Source organism: Dromiciops gliroides, chromosome 1 (genome assembly GCF_019393635.1).
Source record: "Dromiciops gliroides isolate mDroGli1 chromosome 1, mDroGli1.pri, whole genome shotgun sequence".
Taxonomy (NCBI): Eukaryota; Metazoa; Chordata; class Mammalia; order Microbiotheria; family Microbiotheriidae; genus Dromiciops; species Dromiciops gliroides.
In genome coordinates, this window is record NC_057861.1 from 723,541,769 (window position 1) to 723,562,256 (window position 20,488).

At 36.8% G+C, this 20,488-nt stretch overlaps 1 protein-coding gene across 1 annotated transcript in view; it reads left to right on the top strand.

Annotated features, from left to right (window-relative positions):
- Positions 1 to 20,488, top strand: part of CNTN3 (contactin 3) — a 450,405-nt gene that overhangs the window by 420,971 nt on the left and 8,946 nt on the right. The window lies entirely within an intron of this gene.

Consider the following 20,488-nt stretch of genomic DNA (forward strand, 5'->3'; position numbering starts at 1 on the left):
TAGATATAAACAGATTTATAAACTCATACATATATATGTGTGTGTGTGTGTGTGTGTGTGTGTGTATACACACACAAATACACACAAGTGATTGGACTATATGTATTGCCCTTTCCCACTCTCTTATGACCAATTTGATTGATATTAATATGTTTTAAATTCTCCAGGCATAATGTTTTATGAGTTCAAAATAGGAGCTCACCCAAAAGACTCAGGTGTTACAAACTTTCTCATGCCTAAGTGGGATGCTAATTGGTTTGAATGAATCTTCAGATGATATAGGTCCACATTAATACCCTTTCCCCCCTCAAAAATAAAAATAAAAACCCCAGCCAGAGAAAGTAGTATTTCCTACCAGAGTAATCTGCAAATGATTGTGTATTGAAATTTAAACCCACCTCAGAATCACTGATGTGAAGGTTCCTTTCTAATCAACATAAATCCACAAGCAAATCGATACTATTTGATTTTTGAGTATTACTTGGATGTTCCAGATAAACTACTATTACACACGAATGGTGGATTACTTTTCGTATCTTATTACATTCTCATAATTTGACCATTTGCCAGATGAAAAATTACTTCCCACCATGCTTTTCTCCCAAGAAAATATCACCAGCAAATATTATTCAGTCTAAGTACTAATTTTTTTTTACTCTTGCAGCACAACATCCATGAAAACTATGTATGTGATTGGATCAGTTTTTATTCATTATTAAATAACTCACATTTTTAAAAAATACACAGATTAAGAGAGCCTAGATGTGAGATTATTATTGTAGTCCATCTTTTCATCAATGGCACATCAAGTTACTTTTCCCTATATTTAAAAATAAATTCTCTATTGCCTTAAAATATTAAGAAACCATTAATGCATATGTTTTTTTTAAATAAGCATAGACATGAATATCATTTTTCAGTGTATTTATAATTTATAACATGAAAATTGTAGCCCACAATGTTGGAATTTCAGACCATAAACGTGAATACCGTTTGGCTCTTAGAGCCACAACCTTTGACCTTATTAAGCTATGGTCCTTGAGGAGGAGAAGTGTTTGGACCTGTGATTTCATTAGTATGGAGAACTTCCTGATATGGAAATTTCACCTATTGATACAATTTAGCAACCTGTCAATATTTATAAGCTCAGAGACTTGCTAGGTCAGGGAGAAGTAATGGTCACAGAGCAAATATGTACATCAGAGGCCTAGACAGAACAGGAGCCTCCTGACCCCACAGCTAGACCTTGCTGCTTCCCATGTCTGTGGAAAACTGATTTGGCTGCCAAATTCAGAGGCTAAGCCGGATTACAGGGGAAATGCTTAACCTGCTTAAGGCCTGCTCTTTTAATTACTTTATCATGTCAATTTGCAGATGACTAATGTAATCCCTATAAATCAGTCTCCTCTAATTGCTTAAAAAGACCAATGAGACTCTTACTTGTCAGGCTTGGTTAGCTGTTAGATCAAGTATTATCTGTTTCAAAATAAGAGAAAACAGCTTTCTTTTAAAATATCATAGAATTCAGATTTTTCAGGAAATCTATTTGATTTTATGGGTTTAAATGCTTGTGATGACATTTACACTGCAATAATAACCGAATTTATGTAGCAATTTAAGTTTTGGTAGGTGTGTTTATTGTTTCCATTTTACATTTTAAGAAATTGAGGCTGAAAGACTTGTCTGATTTTAGCTAGTTATCACCTGAGGTGGGATTCAGACTTGTTATTCTGATTACACATGTGATTCTTCTGGCAAAGAAAGACTATACGCATGACAATTTCTGACCCTCTGATAAAATCAGACATTTATAATTTACTGCTGCAACAAGATGGCACAGTGTAGAGAACACTTGACAGACCTGGAGTCAGAAAAACCTAAGGTTGATTCTTGTCTCAGACACATCCTAGCTGTGGGACTCTGGGATAATAATAGCACCTACCTCACAGACATGTAAAGGTCTGATGAGATATATAGACCATTTTCCATACTTTAAAGTACTATATAAATGCTTATATAAATGTAAATTAGTAGTAGTAGTAGTAGAAGAAGAAGAAGAAGAAATTGTAGCAGTGGTGCTGATGGTGGTAGTAGTGGTGTTATATAGTATAAGAAATGAGTGCATTCAGTAACAGCAGCATTGTATAATGAACAATGGACTTGGCTCTTCTCAGCAGAGCAAGGATACAAAACAGTTTCAAAGAACTCATGATAGAAAATGTTCTCAACATCCAGAAAAAAGAACTGTGGATTATGAATGCAGATTGAACCATACTGTTTCAACTTTTGGACTGTTTTGGTTTTTTTTCCCCTTCTCTTTTGAGGTTTTTCCCTTGTGCTCTGATTCTTCTTTCACAAGATGACTAATGTAGACATATGTTTAATCTGATTGCACATATATAGCCTATATCAGACTGCTTTCCGTCTTGGGGAGGAGGGAGGGAAGGCATTGTGGGAGAAAAATTTGGAACTAAAAATCCTATGAAAACAAATGTTGAAAACCATCCTTATATGTAACTGAAAAATAATAAAATACTTTTAAAAAATGAGTGCATCACAGCAAAAGAAGGGAACAACAGGAAGAATACAATAATTATATTCTAAAATTAAGTTTTTACAAATGATCAACTAAAAGTTATACTCAAGAAGACTTCAGTTCTGTATAAACAGAAACTTTCTCAAAATTAATGGACCTGGAAGGGAACATAGAGAGTATGTGGCATGACCTCCTAGTTGCAAATTAGGCAACTGATCTTTTAGCTTCAAGACTGAGCTACCTAACCATGGAATTATAAACCTTGTTTAGTAGTAAGTTGTCTGTTACCAGCTGTATTCAAGAAGAGAGGTTAAATAGTTTATCAAGACTGTATTAGGAGTTATCGCTTAGAAATTCTATGTTTCTATGAGAAAAAAAAAAGGCTCTTATTAATCCCCAAACTCTCAAGTTCAAAGAATGATCTTATATTTCATCCACTGAAATATAATTGAATGAACACTTTTTGTATTTTTTACCTTTTTTTTGCAGGGCAATTGGGGTAAAGTGACTTGCCCAGGGTCACACAGCTAGTAAGTGTCAAATGTCTGAGGCTGGATTTGAACTCAGGTCCTCCTGAATCCAGGGCCAGTGCTCTATCCACTGTGCCATCTAGCTGCCCCGTATTTTTTACTTTTAACACCTATTTTTAATCTTGACGAACAATTTAACACTTAACATGTTTTCATCTTCCAGCAACTTTTATAAATGTGTCATTAACACAAGGAAGGAAATTATCTCCAGGGGAATATTTGTAATCTCTAAAGGAAATAATGAATTGCACAGGCATACTTCAAAACATTAAAAACCCCATGATCCCTTAAGTATCTAAAAGGGGAAACCTTTCACAGAAATCTCAGCCCCCACATGGTTTAGGGGTAGCTTCTTTGTGGGTGCCTTTAAATTTCATTACCTGCTGGTCAACACTATTATACTGATGATCTTCCCCACATGGCTCGCTTGTTCATCAGATTTTTCAATTCAGTTTTCAATAAACTTTTATTAAGCACTTGCTTTGTGCCAGGCAATGTGATAAGTGCTGAGGATACAAAAAAAGGCAAACGATCATAAATAGTCGGTCACTCCACACTCAAGGGCTTCTATCTTGGTAAGACTGTGGTGAACTTGCCCAACTTTACCAATCAACCAGGGTGAGATACTCAGTTTGGAATATAGTGCAGATTGCAAAAGTTAGATTTAATCACAGATGAAATAGTAACCTAAAAGGGGGCCGCTAGGTGGCGCAGTGGATAGAGCAATGGCCCTGGAGTCAGGAGTACCTGAGTTCAAATCCGGCCTCAGACACTTAACACTTACTAGCTGTGTGACCCTGGGCAAGTCACTTAACCCTAATTGCCTCACTAAAAAAAAAAATTAAAAAAAAAAAAAGAAATAGTAACCTAAAAAATGGGATCACTTAATTCCAAATTATGTACTTAAAAACAACATGATTATCTCTTATCATCTTCTTGAAAAGAGAATGGTAATGATTTCCACTGGAAGTATCTCAACTAAATGGGATAGAATAGCAAGATTTGGATCTCAAAGGCCTGAATTCAGTTCAAGGGTTTTCTGCTTAGCACTTAGGTGACCTTCAGTAATCATTTGCTCTTCCTCAGTTCATCTCAGTCAGTGTCCCTTATGTGTTAAATGAAGAGATCGGGCTAGATGAGGCCTGACATTTTTTCTGCTCTAGATACATGATCCTGTCTATCAAGACCATCCTAGGTAGAAAATACCATAGAATCACAGATTTGGGGTTGGGTGATCTTCATGTCATTTAAGGCATAGTAGGAAAGGATGGGACTTAGAAAGACTTGAGTTCAAATTCTGCCTTATACACTTACTATCTTTGTGAGCCTGGGCAAGATATATAATCTTATATAACCTCAGTCTCCTTATGTGTAAAACGAAGGGTTTGGACTTGATGTCAGAAGTCCCTTCCAGCTGTAAGTCTAGCATCTTATGAAATAAAACTAACAGCAGACTATACTAAATAAATAATTTCCTTGCAATTAAAACCACAAAACTTTCTGGAGTTTTAAAATTTCATTTTAAATTTAAAATTTTTCAGTTTCATTTTTTTTGCTCTCAAATATGTCCCAACCTTTTCTTTTCCTCCTTTAGTTTCTTAATGTAATCAATAAATGCCATCACTCATCAGTCTTCCATGGTCAGATTCTTTGGAAAAATTTCAACTTGCTCAATAATTCTGCCAGTTGCCTCCCTGAATTAAAAGGAAAGTGATTAAGAAGATCTCAGAAGGAGAATCAGTTACATCTGAAATTTCATTGTCTCTTTGAATTGTATTAGACTGAGATTTCTACCATATTTGGACTAGTTCCTTTGTTCAGAAGGTTACCTCCTATGGAATTTGAAAAGAAAGGAAATTTGAATATTTCCCAGTTGGGATGTCAGCAGGCTTGTTCTTTATCTAAAAAAGAACAAACAAACAAACAAACAAAACCACTTGATCCTCTGATATCACTTGATGAAAGTGTAGTTTCTTTTTAGTGTTTGCACTTTCACACTTTCTTGCTGAAAATGTAGTAGCTATTTTTTTGAGCAATTAAATGTATCAAGGATTCTTTTTTATTTTGTTTTTGTTTTTTGGTGAGGCAATTGGGGTTAAGTGACTTGCCCAGAGTCACACAGTCAGTAAGTGTTAAGTGTCTGAGGCCAGATTTGAACTCAGGTACTCCTGACTCCAGGGCCTGTGCTCTATCCACTGTGCCACCTAGCTGCCCCAAGGATTCTTTTTTAATAAAAAAAATGACTTTTCTTTTTCAATATGCGTTAGTTCATAGGAGGTGAGAGTGAAGCTCGGGAGCCTGTAATCAGTTTTACATTTCATATACATCTGCCCCTACCAGCACAGTTATCTAAGTAAACCAGATCAAGATAAGGATCCTACATGAAGGGAAATCAATCATCAAAAGAATACAGCTCTGGTTATTGTAGGTATTTCAGGAAGCTATAGTTGCCTTTTATCTACAATGAATGCACAATCCAAGCATTCCATTTGCCCTTGGGATATCCGGACAAATTGAAGAAGCCTAGCTTGCCCTGGAGGAAGGGTGTCACTAATGGAGATAATAATCACACCCACCTCCCAGGGTTGCTAGGAGTATTAAATGAATAGTATCTGTAAAAAATCTCTTGCAAACCTTAAGGAATGATATAATTGATAGTAGCAATTGCAGTAGTAGTTGTGATAGTGGTAATACAAATTTATGAGAGGATTTGGACAAGAGATGACCAGCATAGGTAGGCATGGACTGGTTGGGATATACATCATTGGAGGGAAGAAACAAATTCACAGATTAACTGATATATTTGAGTACTTTTAGTAAATGTGTGTCCACTGTGGAATCTTACAGTGCGGAGGTTTTCAACATCACAGTATTTCACTTTTGGATGAGTGCAACTTATACCTGTCCTTCTACCGAATACCTGGCAGGTGGTCAGCTACATCAGAGGAGGAAGAACCAATGACCAGTTGTGGCAGCGCATTTCATTTTTTGGATAGCACTAATTGTTGGAAGGAGGCAGCTAAGTGGATTGAGAGCTGGGCCTAGAGTCAAGAAGACCTGAACTCAGATATGACCTTAGACACTTAGTAGTTGTGTGGCCCTGGGCAAGTCATTTAACCCCATTTGCCTCAGTTTCCTCATCTGTAAAATGTGCTGGAGAAGGAAATGGCAAACTATTCCAGTATCTTTGGCAAGAAGACTTCCTGGATTGCATTGGTGTGCATGGTCCATGGGGTCACAAAGGGACAGACATGATCAAATGACTGAACAGCAATTGTTAGGAATTTTTTCTAACATCCATCTTCTACTTGCCTCTTTGCAACAAAAGGCACATTCTCTCTTAGTGCCTTGGATATGAGCGGTGGCTTAGGCCATTTTTTAACCTTCCTTTCAGTTGGAGCTCTCTTCTCTGAATGGACACTGGCATACTTTTTTCATGATATAGAAATATCAAAATTTGCTATATGTGTGACTTTCATGGGTCACAAACTGGGAGATTCAACTAAAATAGAATCTAGTCATTTATTTGGTTAAAGGTATAGCTTACATAGAGTGAACTTTGCCATGAGTCATATGGACTTGTGTGCCTGAGAATGCTGGCAGTTTATTCATTTCCTTGAGAGTTCAATTTATTTTTGACCTTCCAGTCTGTATTCTTAGCCTGATGGGGCTTCATGACACTTGTAGCCATAAGGAGGTAGCCAAAGGTATCTGCTTCTTTCTTTTTCTTTTCTTTCTTTTTTTTTTTTTGTGGGGCAATTGGGGTTAAGTGACTTGCCCAGGGTCACACAGCTAGTAAGTGTTAATTGTCCGAGATCAGGTTTGAACTCAGGTCCTCCTGAATCCAGAGTCAGTGCTCTATCTACTGCACCACCTAGCTGCCCCTAAAGGTATCTATTTTATGTTAGATTGTGTTATGGTTCTTTTCCTGCGTTCTCAAAGAGGACCAAAATAATCTCACTATTGTGGGGTCTAGGTACGGTGTGTCCAACTCTGGCTGATCAGACCAATACAGGCTCAGAATGCTTTGCCACATGTCAGGTAAATAGTCCATGTGAACATTTGGATTGGAGATGGCTCTAAATCTGTGTTTCTTTTGAGTTACTGCCTTTCTGCTTTGCTCATGGAGAATAGTGCCTTCTTTGATCTGGGCACACCATCCTGGGCAGTCCTGTGCCACTGTTTCCAATGTCTCACAATTGATTCCAAAGTTTTTAGAGAGACCATGAGAGTGTTGTAACGATTGGAATGACGCCACCTGCTGGATACTTACTGTAGAAGAGTTCTGCCCATGAAGGGAAGGTCTTTGAGGGCAAGACCAGGAGTCAGGAAGTGACGCGAGCTAGTGGGAGGAGGAAGGAAGAGACTGGCGCTCAGTCTCCATCTTTTTCCTCTGGACTCTGGTGGAGAGCGGAGCTAGAAATGTGCTCTCCCTTTAATAGATAGGAATCTAGGCCTTTCTCTCTCTTTACCAAATTCTTATTCTCCTTAATAAATGCTTAAAAGTCTAACTCTTGCTAAAGCTTATAATTTATTGGCGACCACTCATTAGATATTTTAGACAGTTTAGCTAGAATTTTAGCCCTTAACAGATGGCTGACCACGAAGAGGAAAGCTGAACCTCAGTCTTCTGATCTTCCGGTTGGGTAAGAAATTTTCCCTACCCTAACCCTTTAAATCTTAAGTACTGCTGAATTGCCTGGTGTTTTCCCTTTAAATTTTTTCAAATGGACCTTTTAAACTCCCTAATTATCCTATTTTTGATTTTAGTCTGTTTAACCAGACAAATGGGAGATAAGATCATGTTAATGCTTTGTTTTTGTGGATTTTCTATTTTTCTTTTTATTTTTGTTAGAAGAGCCAGCAATGTACTCCCACAAAGAAATATCTCCCCCTCTCCCAACCATGCTTTTTCAGAGAAACCTGAAGAGATTCCTGCAGCTTTTCCCAGTTCTAACACTAATTGTTGCTCTAATTTTGCATGCCTGGAGGCAATGACCCACCCTCTAGAAGCTTTTAATCCCCTAGCACCTGGAGGCAAAGTGGGGGAAGAGGAATCCAGGCCTGAGTTCAAAATCAAGTCGGATTCAAATTGTGCTGGTCCCTCCCCTCCTCCCCAGACCCCACCCTCTACTCCTCCCATGGCCAAGCCCATTGCTTCCCCTGCCTGGGAAGTCCAGAGATCTGATGCGCATGCTCAACTTTCTGTAACTACATTTGCAGCTTTAGGCTCAGTCCTTCCCCAGCCTGGCTGTGCTTCTGAGACAACCTTAGAAAACCCTTTAAATTCCAGTTATGCTCGTTTTGTTCATAATTTTGCTAACCTGCTTTTGTCTTTAATTAGTAATCTTATAAAGCATTTGTATGGTGAAAAGACTGACAGACAATATAGAGGGGTTAAAGAAGAAAAACTTAAGCCGAATAAGAATGACAATCATCAACATAGTTCAAGACTCCGCTTCTTTTGCCATGGAAGGGTATATATTTTACAGAAATGTAGAAGTAAGCAGCAAGGTATTGATATGAGTATTGGGGATTTTAGATATCGGAATCAAAAGTGTTCTAAATTCACTCAGATTATTAATAGTATCAGTTCAGAGGTTACATAGGATTTCTATGCTATTACATATACATTTTGAAATTAATGGTATGGGTTTATTTTCATAGAGATTTTAATGCTTTTGAGATTGTGTCTTATACTTAGTTTCTAAAACAAGGAGAATATTTGTAAAAGCTTTTTATAGTCATATGATCAAGTTTATATTTTATAATACTCTTATTAATATTAAGTTCACATTCATTTAGACTTCCTTAGTTTGAATTTCATTGTCTTTTATTGTTCCATGTGTATTTTCTTCTATTCATTTGTCTATCTAATTTTGAAACATTGCAAGATGGTTTTGATTTCATAATACAATGTTAATTCTAGGAGTATTGTGCGCCCATATTCTGAGTTGTTTGTTTTTGTTATTTTTTCTCAACTGATTATTTGATCAAACTCTTTAAAGCATTTCCGTGGCAAATTGGTTGCCATGGCAAGTGTAAATTGATTCTAGAAGTATTATTTTTGATAAGCATATTCCCCCCCCAAAAAAAAAAGAGGGGAACATTTGTAAAAGTTTTCTATTTTCAAAAAAAAAAAGTTCTTTGAGATTCTGTTGTGCTTTAACTTGTATTTAAGTATGTTCTGATTTTTCACAAAAGTAATTGTATACTAAGTAAAAAAAAGGGTATTATTTGAAATTGTTGCATAATTATATATTATATTTTGAGTCAAGATGTATTCACATTTTTTGCAATCATTTATTATCCTCAATTTTTAAATCCATATGAGACTTGGATTATGGGAACTTATCATTTAAGACATTAATTGCCTTTATTCTGAGTTATCAGATGCCAGTTGGCCAAGATGCCATCCAATCACAAGAGGAATACATGCAAGAGCAGACACTGAACTGTCACATGAGGGGAGACATGCATGAAGTCAAGGTATGGCCGAGGGAACGGCTTTTGACAAATGTTGAGGTTGGATTCTCTTGGTTTAATATTTTGTTCTCTTTTTCCCCACAATATTGTACAGATGGCTGGAAGTATTCATCCCACCCATCTCACTTCTCCACCTGGCTTCTATGCTCCCTCCTATATGCCTGATGCCATGGACATCTGAATCCCATGCATCTGATTAAGTCTGACTCAGTTTCCTCCAATATGTTTGGTGGCATGGACATGTATTCCATCCACCTATTTTAAGCCTGGCATACTGCATGGACAGTATATATTGCTCAAGTGTGGGAATGCTCAAATCCCATCATTTCTCTGTTCTTTTATGGTAACCCCCATAATTATCTCAGGTGTCATGATAAATAACAGTGTTGAATTTGGCCTTGACATCTGTTACTAATTATATTAGATTTTAAAATTTCTCATAATGGCATGAGGATAATTAGGCAGATGATGCAAAAAGTGATAAAAGAAAGATAAAAATTATTTTTATTACTTAATATTGCAGCAATTGTCTTCTCAATTACCCTCCATAAGGGGGGACTATAGTAATATTATAATTTTAAAGAATGTTTCAATTTTTGTTTTATTATATGTTTCATGTGTAACAACTAAGATTTTGAATTCCCTTAGACATGTTTTTGAGAACTTTCATTGTTTGATTTGATTATTGACAAAGCTATTTTAAAGTTGTGTTAAGCTCAATTTTGTAGGAAATTTTCCTGGCTGATTACCAGCATCCACACATCAACCCCTGAAAAGACTTCCATTCCACGACTACACCTAGAGGACATCTGAGAAAAGACTTTCAGAGACTTTAAATGAACAGTTTTGATTTGTTGTTTTGTTGTTTTTTTTCTCTTTCTGTTATAATATACACCATCTGTAACATGTATTCTCTGCAGAGGCCCTCCCTTTGCAAGACTAATGTCAAAGCGTCGGTTCATGAGGACAAAAAAAAAAAATCGCCCCTCTGGACAAAACTTTCTTCTCTTCCTTTTCTATATTGTTGTTCACATATTATTAGTTAGCAATAGTTATATTGTTTTTACTGTTCCGTCAAGGAAACATTTTGTTTCTTGAGGAACAACAGGGGGGACTGTAACGATTGGAATGACGCCACCTGCTGGATACTTACTGTAGAAGAGTTCTGCCCATGAAGGGAAGGTCTTTGAGGGCAAGACCAGGAGTCAGGAAGTGACGCGAGCTAGTGGGAGGAGGAAGGAAGAGACTGGCGCTCAGTCTCCATCTTTTTCCTCTGGACTCTGGTGGAGAGCGGAGCTAGAAATGTGCTCTCCCTTTAATAGATAGGAATCTAGGCCTTTCTCTCTCTTTACCAAATTCTTATTCTCCTTAATAAATGCTTAAAAGTCTAACTCTTGCTAAAGCTTATAATTTATTGGCGACCACTCATTAGATATTTTAGACAGTTTAGCTAGAATTTTAGCCCTTAACAGTGTGCTTGTATGGCTTTTTCTGACTTCCATGTGAGTGTTTTCCTTGTGTTAGTTCTCCATAAAATAGTCTTTTAGCCATATGTACTTTTGGCACTCAAACAACCTGGCCAGCCCATTGGAATTGCACTTGCTGAAGTAGAGAGTGAATGCTTGGCAGTTCAACTCAAGAAAGGACCTCAGTGTTTGGTACCTCATCTTGCCAAGTGATCTTCAGAATCTTCCTAAATGGAAGCCATTTGGTTTCCTGGCCTGGCACTGGTCGACTATCCAGGTTTCAAAGGCATACAACAGTGAGGTCAACATAATGGCCTTGTAGACCTTCATTATGTTTGAAGGGTCTCATGGAGTTCATCAAAGACCATTCTTACTGTCTTTTTTTTCTGGATAAGCTGGATGACCCAAATATCCCAAATAAGTATACATATGAAATTTATTGCTGGGTGCCTTCAATCAGTTTATAACTAGAGAAGAAAGATATGAGAGAGATAGCCTCTGAGCCAGGAAGACCTAGTTTCAATTCCCATCTCTAACACATAGTGACTATGTGACCTTGAGCAAGAGTTTCAGCCTCTCACCCTTGAGGCCAGAGGTGTCAGATTCACTGTCCTCAAGCTGAAAAAATCCTGAGGGGAGGCCAAATCAGATTAAAATATCATTAGGAAATGTTTTTAAAAGTAAATAAGAATATAATACTTAGGGATCTGCATCTAAGCCGGGATTTGAATCCAGGTCTTCCTAATGCCAGGCCTGGCACTCTATCCACTGAGCGGCCTCCTCCTCACAATTAGCACCGTCCAAAAAATGAATGCACTGGCACCATAAGCCGTTGGTTCCTGCTTCTCTGATGTAGCTGATCTTCTGCCAGATATATGGTAGAAATACTTCCTTTTTAGGCATAAGTTCAACTCAGTGGATACCAAGGTTCCTTCCATCTACTATACTACCCAGCTGTCCCTAATTATAATCATAGCTAACATTAAGATGCTGCTATAAGTATGTCAGGGTGCTTCACAAAATACCATCTCATTCGATCCTCACAGCCCCAGGAGATAGGCACTACCATTATTATCCCCATTTTACAGAAGAGGACACTGAGGCAGACAGGGGTTGTGTGATTTAGCCAGTTATACAGGTACTAAGTATCTGAGCCTAGATTTTAATTCAGGTCTACCTGGCTCCAGTTCGAACACTCTATTCACTGGACCATACTTACATGAATATTAATATGGATCAGTATTTTAATTGCTTATAATTCTTTATATTAACTATCTCTTTTCTCAACCTTCTTTGGGAAGGATTAGTTTTCATCTACATTTCTTCTGGCAAATCCTACTTACCTCCATGGGTTCTGTACAACTGCTCTATTTTTCGCTATAGAAGAGCCATATCCATCATCTTTAAAAGTGACCTTTTAGACAGTTGTGTCAAAAACACTATTGACTCTTCATTCCACTTAATATGATCAGACAGCAGAGAGTTCAATACAGATCATGTGTTATTCATTAATTCACCAGAGCAACTAATATATTTTAGTTCCATAATTTGGAAGGTAAATTAATTTTCCCTTCAGTCAATGTAGGATCATCACTGAGGAATAATCATTAGGAAAAGGGTACCTGGCCAATTAAATGGATTTCTAATGTTCTCAGCTTCAGTCATGGTAATAATAACTCATCTTTTATAGAGTCTTTACAGTTCATAAAGTAACTTCTTCATGCTCCTATCAGGGATTCTATCCTGCCAGTACTGCCCCATTTTCAGGAGAGGAAAACTAAAGCTCAGAGTGGTTTACCTGATGTCCCAACAATCACATGACTAGCAAGTGTCAGAGCTTGACCCTGACCCAGGTATCTGATTCCAGATCCATTGCCCTTTCGAATAGACTTTGTTGTCTTTTGATAAGAGTGGAGTTCTTATTATAAACTTCCTGTCAGCGGGTCTCTACAGCAATTAAGAGACTGAATGATGTAGAACAAAGTGATGGGGGTAAGAAAACCTGCCTGAAAGTTCTATGGTTGATATTGGAGATTTAAACATTTAAGCAAAAGGAAGAAATCGTTATATTGTTGCATTTTCCTACTTTGATTTAGGAACTCACAACATGGGCACTCCTTTCAGCAGTGAAGGTCACAAACCATTTGTGGCATCTCATTCTGTGGGACTATTATTGTCCATGTCTTTCAAGAGCCTCCGCAGGAAATCTGCCCCAAACCTGAGAGGTCTTTCTCTAAGTCAAGAGTTCTTATCCTGCGGTGTATGAATTTTTTTAAAAATCCATTTTGATAACTATATTTTAATCTAATTGGTCTCCTATGTAATTCTGTGCATTTTATTTATCCATTTGAAGCTTGTCTGACGAGGGAGTGGGGGTGGAGGCTTAGGCTACACTAGATTACCAAATGGGTATATGACACAAAAAAAGCTAAGAACCACCAGGCCAGGTTATTTAATGGCTTGTTGGGTTGGGTTTTTTTTTTGTTTGATTTTGGTTTGGGTTTTTTTTTTTTAATCTCTCTGCTTTTGAAAGTCCCTATCTTTTGTCAAAACTCTGCTTCCCTTTAAGACCTTCCTTGAGATTTTACCCCCCGTTAGCTGTGATTTCTCCTACTTTAACTTTTCTATAATTCTTTGAGTTTTCCTTCCCCCCCTACCATGTATTATGCTTAGATACCATATTAATTATATATACTTTTTTTTTCATAGTATGACACCTCCTTCTCCACTCTCATCCCCAAGGAATGTAAGCTTCTTGAAAATGATTTTGTTTTTGTATACACAATACTTAGATCAATATCTTTTGTGTGAGACATAGTACATAATGCAGTAGATAGAGACTGGGCCTGGAGTCAGGAAGACTGACTTCAAATCCTACCTCAGACCCTTACTGCTATTTGATCCTGTACAAGTCACTTAACCTTTCTGTGCCTCAGTTTCTTCCATGGTACAATAATAATAATAATAATACCTAATTCATAGGGGTGTTGTAATGTTCAAATAAGGTAATATCTATATAAAAAAAAGCATTTAGTAATGTGCCTTTGGAGAAGGAAATGGCAAACCACTCCAAAATCTTTGCCATGAAAGCTTCAGATAGAGTCATGTAGTCAGACATCACTGAAATGACTGAACAACAAAAACAGTGCCTGGCATGTAGCAGGCACTTAATAAGTGCTTATTCCTTTCCTTAGTCTCTCCTTAGGTAGAAGATACAATGTTTGTTGAATTGGACTAACATCTTCTATTCTTTCTTCTTAGTAATAATACTTCTCATCATTCTTTTCCCTATAGTTGGCATCTTTCCCCCAGGAGCCGCCTAGTGGTTTGAACCCTTGATGTTTCCAACATTTTGTCTACCTGAGAAGAGCTCAACAGCTGAGTTTAGAATCATTTTTTCTACTTTAAATTCTATTTAAACACTTTATTTCTTATGCTGAACTTAGCAGTCACCAACAAATGCAAATATCCAAATACAGAAAAAGAATAAAGAAATGACCCAGAAAAAAAATGAGCAATGCTGTTACCAATATACCCAAATATATATATATATATATATATATCTCTTTGAAAAGAATGCATAAAAGAGTCATTTCTGCTTGAAGGCTCATTTTGAGGGAAATCAACATACCCAAATAAAAAGTGTTCTGCAACTTTTAGGAGCCATTTAACCAATTCAGTGCTAGAAGGCTGTCCAGAAAGTGTTGATCTATATATCACAGAACATTTTTAATGAGAATGCATAGAATTGGCAAAGCTAACAATTCTGGGATTGAATTGTTCTGATGAAGCCACAAACACATACATAATCATTATATAACATCAAGGTATTGTCATCATGCTTTCTTTGGTTTGCTAAGAGCATCTTTCTCTGACCTAACCTCAATAGTGATGTCTCCTTCACAAATCTTGAAGGCGATAAAGAGCTTTCCTAAAAAGTAGACAGCTAATTATAGTGGTGCAAAAGTTGAGCTTTATTGCTACCATTAATTACATAATTCATTTTATATTTTTACTGCATCTCTGGCCCTTGCCATCATTCCTCCACAATGAAAGGAGATGTTCTTGCATTCTTCTGGGAAACAAGACGTAAATTTTGCCCCAATCAAATCCATGAATCAAATCTAATACCTTGATGAAGGTCACAAACAACATACAAATCATAGTGTCATTTTACCACTAACACTGCCCCTCTCATCTAGCATGTGCTCAGGAAGGAAAGCAACTGTAACGTTTCTGTGGAAAAATATGGGTCAATAATATGTCCTGTTAATCTTAGGAGCAGGGCTCAGAGTCCTTGATTCAAATCCTTCTTCAGGCACATACTGGCTATTGTAATTTGGATTGTTAGTCTTGGAACCTCTAACTAGCCTCTAGGTATAGAAGTTGTATCCCCCCCCGCAAAAAAAAAAAAGTTGTTCAATGGCTACAGATCCCCATTGATAAAAGGAATTTCCTGACTGGGAGTTCCCTACATCACTGAAAAAAGTTTGGAACTACAACCATAACAATAACAACAACAAACCCCAAACTCCCATCTTATAAATATGAAATACCAATTGCAATGGTTCCATTAACTTATTTCTGTGGGTATTCCATTGACCAGGGAAATTTGTAATCTACCTCTGCTTTCTCATCATGTGCATTCCCTGTCTGTATTATCCAAAACATATCTACCCATGTTATTTGTTTGTTTTTTTTAACATTTTGTGAATGCCACCCACAGGCTATCGATCACTTACTTTTATGACATAATCATCCCGTGTCTTTTTTCTGGCTATAAATGTCTTTGTGACATAACAACATGGGATCATAGATTTAGAGGTTAGAAGGGACATGGGATGCCACCTTCGCAATCCCCAGAGCAATGATCCTGATCTGGTCTTGGATCATTTTGGGGAAAACAAAACCAAACAGAAACCAAGGGAAATGTTTAAATATTGACAACCATTAGGTTGATGGAGAAGGCAGAGGGTACCTTAGTGATGAGGAAACAGATTAAGAGTTTTAAAGCAGTTTATATATATATATATATATATAATATACTACTATTATCCCCATTTTACAGATGAAGAGGTTAAGTGACTTACCCACAGTCATACAGCTAGATTACTTGTCTGAGACCAGCTTTGCATTCAGGTTTTCCTCAATTTTGGTCCATGTTTCTATCCACATACTACCTAGCTGCCTACTAGTATGTGTCAGAGTTGGTATACTTACAAACAAATTGTTGAGAATAATATTTGTCCATTACCATTTGGGTTACCTGCAATTGTGGTTCTTCACAGACCATGATATTCCATGGTCCACAATGATGTCCAAGAGATTAAAAATGTCACAAGAGTAGGCATTTCCATCAGGAAGTAGATTGGGATCATAGAAAGTACTCAACCATTTCCCAGCTGTATATCTTCCTTTATTCAGCTCTGAGTTTAGCTTATTATCCACTTCACCTACATATGTGTAAAATACCAGCATATCATAATCTAATGAACATACATTCTTCATCCATTTTTTTTTCTTTTTAGATTTCTAAGCTTATCTCTTTGAGTGACCATGAATCTTGATTTCAGGGACCTTTGATATTTCAGAGCTTAATATAACCGACATTCTATTCATAGTATTGACTGGGGAACCTCACCATTTATAGGAATTCCATTTTCTGCATAGACTTTGTGTAGACAAAGTAAAAAAATAGAGGTGACCACTTTTCTCCAAACTGACTTCCTTTATGTTGGCAATCAAAGATCATTGAGCAGTTTTCTTTGTGGCTACCTATAAAAGGGAAACTTGAAAGATATTAATAACTTTTGGGAAGAAACATTTAAAGCTACTTTTTGATCTATTGAGTCAAATGCTTTTGTGTAATTAACAGATAATAAATACACTTGAATCATGTGTTCCCTTCATAACCAGGCTATTGTCCCAGGCCCAAAATGAATAATTCAGTCTCCTGCACTTCAAAATTCAGTCAACTTGCTCTTCTCTCGGTTACTCCCACATAACACTCTCTCTCATTTGTATATCTTTGCACTAACCAACCTCCACCCCTGAAGTTTATACTCTTCTCCCCTCTGCCCTATAGGTTCCCTCTCTTCCTTTAGATTTAGCAAGCATCACCTATTAATAATAGCTAGCATTTTCAGTTTTGCAGAGTACCTTATAAATAGCTTATTTTTTCATCGTCATCAAAATATTCATCATCAGTAACATTCATGTAGAACCATTATATGCCATTCATTGCGCTAAGAACTTTACAGTCATCATCTCATTTGATCACCAAAGAAACCCTGTGAGGTAGTTATGATCATTATCCCCATTTTACAAACAGAGATTAAATGTCTTTTCTAGGCTCACACAGCTGTCTGAGGCCAGATATGAACTCAGATCTTCCTAATTCCTTTCCTGACACTCTACCCATTGTGTCTTTCTGTTTGTACACAAACCCTTCTCTGATTCCCACAAGTTGTAGTACTTTCTTTCACTGTCTACTATTTAATTCCCTTATATTTATTATATGTATATTTACCCTGAATACATACACACATAATACATATCATCTCTCCTGATAAAATACAAACTCTTTGAAAGTTTGGTGATGGGCTCATTCTTTCTGTTTGTATCCCCAACACCTAACAGAGTGTATGCCACAGAATAAATACTTAGGAAATACTTGGTTGCTTCTCTAGATCTCTCAGTCCATTATTTAATTGTAAATATATGATCTGTAATAGAAAATTTTGGGAGGGAAATGCTGGCCTGTTCTATCTCCTATCCTTATCAAAGGTAACATGTCAAATCATGCTCTTCTTTGGGGGGTGCAATGAGGGTTATGTGACTTGCCCAGGATCACACAGCTAGTAAGTGTCAAGTGTCTGAGGTCACATTTGAACTCAGGTCCTCCTGAATCCAAGGACAGTGCTTTATCCACTGCCCCCATAACACATGCTTTAAAACATTCCATTTGTTTTCTTTTCCACTCTCTTTGAATGATTCCCAATTTTTTTTTTTGCCATACCTTGAAAATCAGTCCCTTAGTACCTTTAACATTTTGTTGCCTACAGCATGATTTTATCATTTATGTAGTTGGTCGGTTCTTGTTGCTTTTCCCAACTATCTTCTTAAGTGCCATTTTTATATCAATAATACATAGAATACTGAGCTGTTAGAATTCAAATTAGTGATCCCCTGGTGAGAATAAGTCCTTATAGAAACACTTTCAGATCTTTTAAAATTTATGTGTATTTGTTTTTCTCCTTCCAGTTTCATCTATAAATGTTCTTGAGATAATGTAGTTATCTAAGTGCCACCCCAAGATTTCTGCCCCTTCATTTTCTCAAGTACTTCCTTTCAATATTTTGTGAGTCAATACTGTTCTTAATCTTACATCTCCCTCTGCCATAGTATATGATCTTGTATTCTAAGCCAGAGGTGTCAAACATGCAGTCTGTAAATACTTTCCAAGTGTGGCCCAAATCAGATGAAAATATAAATGAGAAATAGTTAACAAAATAAATAAAAATACAATGAACACAGGTAATGTTAATATGTGTTTTTCTAGGTCAATATAAGGCTTAAGGGGGTACTTCTATTTGAGTTTGAAACCACTATTCTCATCTGGTACTGCCCTTAGATACCATACCTCTTCATTTGGCAAGCTCTTTGTGCATTTGCTTGATGTAGTAATTTCTGTACTTTTTTAGCTTCCTAAATGTATTGACTTCTACATTGGTTAAAACTTATCTAAAAATTGGTAACCAAAGTTTTAACTCCTCTGGATTGTTCAGAGTGATCAGGTTTTGTTTTTAAATAGCTTGGCCATGAAACCTAGGTCCTCAATGTTATTCTCTCCAAAGAGAATTTACATCTTTCTTGTTTTAGGAATGTCACTCTGGATGGAATTCTTCCTCTCCAGTTTTGTAGCAGCATCTTGTTCATTGAGAGGGACGCTGGTTTGATAGGGACTAGAGATGGACACTGAAGACATATCCTGCATTTCAAAATTGCATTGCACAGGGTCACAAAACAGGTTATCACAATCTCTGCAACTTAGAGTCAGACAGAGTCACTAAGGACATTGAGAGGTTAAATTAATTTCTGAGGTCTCATTGCTAGTATATGTCAGAGAAATGATTTGAATTCAGGTCTTCTTGACTCAAAAGCCAATGCTAGTCATTGCATCATCCCATCTCTGGTCATTATATAAAGATTTTCACTTTTGAGTGCCAACTGTTAAATTAATACTTGTAATATTCTAAAAGCTGTTTCTTAGTATTCTCCCTCCCCCTTAGTCTTTGTAGACCTTATATTGCATGTCACCAGGAGCATACCTTAAGTCTGACAGGGAGAAAAATCACTTAACCTTTCTAACCATACTCATTTTCCTCATTTGTAAAGTGAGAGGGTTGGACTAAATGTCTTCAGAGGTCCCTCTGAGCTCCAGATGTGTGATCTGAAGGTCAGACTTTGCAGGCCTGGAATGAGACTTCTCACCTCTTAACTGCTAATCCAGCATTGTTTCTTTAACGTTTGGTCTTTCTAACCCTGATTAAATGATGAGGTTATAAATAATTCTTCACCTCTTTGCAGGCCATTCATTCTCTACTAGGAACTACTGAGTAGACTTTTCAAAAGCATATCTCATTGTTCTAGGGCCTTTTAAAAATGTTTTCTCAAAACAGCATATAAAATTAGAAACTGAAAACTATTAAAATATAATTTTTCCTTGGCTTTAATTACTATGTGAAAGGGAATACAAGCAGTCCCCTTGCTTTTCCACTTGACATCTTGCTCTTCTGCTTACTCATGTCCCTAAAAATCATCTATACTTCATTTCCTTCTTCCTTTGATAGAATTTTCCACAAGTCTCTGAACTTGTCCCAAATAGTTGAATGTATTCACGCTGCATCCTGGTTAATGCACAAGGTTGATCTAGCAAAACGGATAACTCATTGATAAGTTGATATTTTGTGTTTGTGTTTGTTTTCTTTTTCAATATGGATTTTTTGTTTATTTTTGCTATTTGGCTTTTAATATAATTTCTAGGAAATACATTGCTGGCATGAGTGAGAGTCACCTCTACTAAAATATATTATGGAAATAGTAAAATACTCTGTCTCTGTGTCTTTGGGTAAATCTTGGGGAGAAAGCCAATATTGTAAAGTAGACAGAGAGAGGCCTTAGATTTGAGTTGATTTGGATTCAACACCTGCTTCTGGTCCATATTTAGTCTCTGTTTTCATTGACTCATTTAATGCTTCAGTGACTAAGTTATAGGACAGATGACAATTTGCATCAGTGGAGGGAGTTTCCATACTGGGAAGAACCCACACTGATGAACAAAATCACACACTCAGAGGAAAAAAATGTCATAAAGGGAATGCTCATATAATCATTTGACTTTTCCCCCCATAGTTTAACTAATAAATTGAACAGAATGTATATCCAAGACTCAACAATAATCAGCTGTT